The following is a 5,016-nucleotide window of genomic DNA, read 5'->3' as shown; positions in this document are numbered from 1 at the left end:
CACCCCAACCTGCTGACAGAAAAGAAATGGCTCCTGAAGGTGACATGCCAACCAAATATTTAACAGTGTTGTGGCTTTTATAAGTCGAGTACGTCTGGGCTCTGGATGTTAAATTTGTAGGTCTGTTTTAGGTCTGTTGATGAAAATGTATGTGCAGTGACTGCAGTCAATAATGCACCTGCAACGTTTGTATTTAGGTTTAAAACATTTTTGCCATATTTAATACTGCATGCTTGCTTGGCCACTTTATGAGAGGCTTTAAAGCCGCAGACATAACAGGGAGCCAACTTCTCAAAATGTTTGAGATGTCACTTTCTGTGACATTAAATCTAAATGTAATATCCTTGTTGCAGAGCAATAATCTTAGTTTCTTTAGGACGATTAATAGATGACCCTTCAGGTTCATAGAGCCACGCACAACCTCTACACTGTCTTTAAGTTTGTGTATCAACCAGTTAAATAAGACACTGGTCAGACCTGTGAAAAACAACCTGCACTGCTTTACTCTTGATGGAGCTAAAGGAAAATTGTGTATTTATGAGTGTTGCCTTTAGTTCCTCATTCTCAGAATTCAGTTTGTCGATCTCCAAACGTAGGTTGACACACTAGAAAGTTGGCTGTACTTGTGTTTCAGATCATCATGGAGAACCTTTGGGTCTGGCTTCTGAAATAGATAATACACAATAGAAAAGAAGCACTGTCACTTGTATTAGTTGAGCTTTTCATAATATTTTTTGATAGATGTTTTCAAACAGAATAATGTTCAATGTCAATGGCGGGCATCATCTGGTGGTCTGTGGGTAGTTTCTTCCCTTTTTCTTTTCCTCTTAAATCTGAGACACAGAGATGAAGGCAAACAGTCAGTCCAAAACAGTGAAGTTGCTTGGTAGATCAGGTTATCAGGTATCAAAACCAGGTCAAGTGTAAATTACATAGCATAGCTAATGCAGACATTACAAAAATCTGGTCTGAAAAATTATCTAAAAACGATGTGACATTACATGCCATACGTTCTCTGCATTTTGATGCAGGCAACGCGATTCCAGTTAGCAACTAAATAAGGCTAAAGTGACAATATTTACCTCTCGTTTTGTATCGCCATTGTCTATTTCTCACTGGGTTGAGAAGGAAAAGACAGAAGGTACAAACTCGGGACTATTGAAGTCCATGGATTCCTGTCCTAAAAACAGTATTCTAGTTGACAGTACGAAAGTGTAACAGGTCAATTTAGCCTGAGTTTGCCAAGCTTACGAGACTAGCTGGTCGTAAGGCTAACTACTAGCAAGACAACGTAACCCAATGTAAGGTTAGATATATCTAAAACGACTAAAACTACATCATTTTATGTTCTAGCGTTAGATAAGCGTGCAACGTTACCGTTATTTTGTTGTAAGCCAAACCAAGTGATGTGTCTGATTTAGTGTAGCTATAAAGTTAACTTACCTGATATGAAGTGTGAACTGCAGAGTCTGGCATTTTAAATATGGTCTTTGTTCCAATCGGACCTTTTGATGGCTTGTAACCAACGACGTCTGCGGTTGGTATTAAAAGAGTTGTTAACTGCTGGTATTCTGTAAAACTTGAGGTCACTGTTTACAGAATTTCGATTCTGGCATCCCACAGCACATCACGACATTTTTCTGGTTGTCCTTTGCCACAGTCCTGCACAGTTGAACCTGTGTGACGTTGGGTGAACATTGGTCTATATTCACTTCTCTACTTTCATTGGATAAAGGCAGAGCGAAACGCAGGTCCAACCTCCCATGAGGCTTTGCTCCGTTCATTCTACATTCATTTATGAACAAAAATACATATTGAATCGCTGTCTAATTTATATTTGTGGTCATGAAAGTTATGTAACGTCTGAATAAAAATAATTAGATCAAGATAGGAGGCTAAACAAAAATCAGTAGGCTGCTGGAATAATGAGAGTGCTGTTCATGACAGACACCGTGAGTGAGAAGTATAGTGACAACAAGTGTTATAAATAATGGTTGGACCACTATTGGTTAAAGGTGTGGAGGTCCTTGGAGATTTGCTGGGTAGTATGGCCGTTTACGTTGCTGTTAATTTTAAGTCAATGGGCCGCTCATGAACTTCACACGAATTATTGGATGCAAGTATGTTTGATTTAATTTTCATATTCTTTTTCTTTCATTTCAGCACATTCAAGATCCCTGGCCATCTCCCTGCCCTCTTCAGTATTACAATCGTTGGTTTTCAAGGTGACAGTTGCTTATATTACCTTGACAGTGGCTTATATTACATACATTTTTTATATATATACAGTATATCAATCCTTAAAGCAATTTAGCAATTTGATTTAATTTTCATATTCTTTTTCTTTCATTTCAGCACATTCAAGATCCCTGGCCATCTCCCTGCCCTCTTCAGTATTACAATCGTTGGTTTTCAAGGTGACAGTTGCTTATATTACCTTGACAGTGGCTTATATTACATACATTTTTTTTATATATACAGTATATCAATCCTTAAAGCAATTTAGCAGTGATCCTTAAAGTATATTTATGTATTTATGAACTGTATTTTAAGGTATTGCCTCAGCTCAGATTGCGATTGCACTTCAGGCAAAAAAATACACATATTTACACGTTGATTTTTTTTCCCAGCATTTTATTTATAGGTGGCCAAAATCTGCTTTGTCCCAAAGGCTCTGTAGTAAGGGGTGAATGTGGCAGTGTAAGGGTTGCTTAGTAGCGGTTGAAAGTAGGCATGACTTGTTGAACCACTATAAACTAAAACACCCACATTTTGGTCGCACTGCAAGATATCCGTGCACATACGCAGAATGCCCATGCACATTTAAGACATGGAACGCTTTAATTGTACACCAAAGTAGAGTGCATTCAACACAAATTAGTCACAACTTGTCTACTTTCAGCTGTCATGTTTGTACATGTAATGATTTAGCTACTGAAAGGGAGTTCTTTCTTCATATCAACACACATTTGAAGAGAAATGAAAGTGTCCCTTGTATGTTTGTTGGATGTAGTTTTCAAACATGTATTTACGGAACCTACAAGTCTCATAAGAGTCGCAAACACACACCTCACACCCTGAGTAATTTCATACCAGGTATCGTGACAACTACATTAGCATCACCCTTATTATTTGATTCATCTGCTGATTACCAGGAGGAGTTTGAGGAAGAGGTTCCTGTTAAAGACATAGATGAGAAGGGCCAGTGCGACGTACTCCCAGGTGTAGTTGAGCAGCAGCTTGCAGCATCTTTGTTGAAGCTTCAGTATCTAGTGCATGTGCCAGGTACTCACATTGATGTTTTTTTACAAGACCTTTACTTCCTTTTAAGCACTGCATCAGTTCCAGTCTCTAAATGTCTTGTAAGTGAGATTTTAGAGCGTCACGGCCTTGAAGTTGATGACACTGTCATAACTGATATCGTCTCAGCAGTTTGCTCATCTACCCCAGTTCCTAGAGCAATTGAAAAAGGGGGCCCTCTTAGCACTTCATATCAGCGTAAACAATATTACAAGAAAGAATTTGGTGTTGTTGAGCCACTTACCTACGTACTTCATTGTAAAAAAAAACACACCTTTCAATACGTCCCACTGTTAAAATCTTTGCAGCAATTATTAAATTGCCAAGTCGTTCTTGATAAGGTTACTGAAAACCATAGAGGACGGCAGGATGTTGAACCTGTACCTTCATTTGAATTGAGGTCGCCTCAAGATGCTTCGCATTTCAAAGAAAACAACTTTTTGAATGCTGAGGAATTACGACTATCTTTGCGTCTATACGTGGATGATTTTGAAACCTGCAATCCGCTGGGCACCTCACGTAAGAAGCACAAGCTTTGTGGTGTGTATTGGGTATTAGGTAATCTGCCACCTGGCTCTCACTCAGCTTTGTCATCCATTTTTCTGGCAATCCTTTGCAAAAGTGTTGATGTGAAAAGATACGGCTATGAAAGAGTGTTAGAACCACTTCTGCAAGATTTAAAAACTCTGGAGAACGATGGTGTGTATATCGCTTTGTTAGGCAAAAGTCTAAGAGGTACAGTGCAGTGTGTTATAGCAGATAACTTGGGGGCACACGGTATTGCAGGCCTTACTGAAAGTTTTTCAAGTGATTACTTCTGTCGGTTTTGCATTGGAAAGGGTTGTGACATCAGGTCTAATTGTGTTGCATCAGGTGCTTTTAACCTTAGAACTAAAGATACTTTTGTGGCACATGCAAAAGCAGCTATTGAAAATGGTGCTCATTGCTTTGGAGTGAAAAGTGAGTGTGTATTAACTAAAACTCTGTCTCATTTTCACATTGTATCTGGGTTTCCTCCTGATGTTGCTCATGATTTACTTGAGGGTATTGTTCCAGTTGAGCTTGCCCGTTGCTTGTCATTAATGATAACAAAGAAGTTGTTTACGTTGGATGAGCTTAATAAAGCTATATTGTCTTTTCCCTACAAATGGTCGGACAAAACAAACAAACATAATGTTGTCCAAAAGAATCAATTAGGTAAAACTATTGGGGGCAATGCACATGAAAATTGGGCCTTTATTAGATTTCTCCCATTTCTGATTGGCGCTCAAGTGCCAGAGGATGAGCCAGCATGGCTTCTCTTGATGGATTTGAAAGACATCGTTGAGTTAGTTGTTGCTCCGGTGCATACAGACGAATCAATATCATATCTTGAAATTAAAATAGTTGATCACAGACAGAGGTATGAGGAGCTTTTCCCGGGTGTTAGGCTTATACCAAAACAGCACTTTCTCGAGCACTACCCTCACCTCATAAGGTGTTTTGGCCCGCTAGTCCAGCTTTGGACAATGCGTTTTGAGTCAAAGCATAGCTTCTTCAAGCAGATTGTTAAGCATACGAGTTGTTTTAAGAATATACCTCTGACTTTGGCATCAAAGCATCAGTTTATGATTGCCTTTCATATCAGTTCACCATCTTATGGCAAACCTAGCCTTGATGTCTCTAGTGTGTCTACTGTACCAGTTGATGTACTGAGAGAGGAAGTGGTTGTATCTG

At 39.0% G+C, this 5,016-nt stretch overlaps 1 long non-coding RNA gene across 1 annotated transcript; it reads right to left on the bottom strand.

The window, feature by feature from the left end:
• Positions 1-355: 355 nt before the first annotated feature.
• Positions 356-1,650, bottom strand: LOC308364718. The gene is made up of 3 exons (XR_013968635.1): positions 1,444-1,650; positions 1,083-1,180; positions 356-833 (listed from the first exon to the last, which is right to left on the bottom strand). It is a non-coding gene; the product is annotated as an uncharacterized lncRNA (long non-coding RNA).
• Positions 1,651-5,016: the final 3,366 nt, after the last annotated feature.

This window comes from Sprattus sprattus, assembly GCF_963457725.1.
Source record: "Sprattus sprattus genome assembly, chromosome: 1".
Lineage (NCBI taxonomy): Eukaryota > Metazoa > Chordata > Actinopteri > Clupeiformes > Clupeidae > Sprattus > Sprattus sprattus.
Note: the sequence above shows the minus strand (reverse complement) of the source record. Positions and strands in the feature narration are given on the sequence as shown.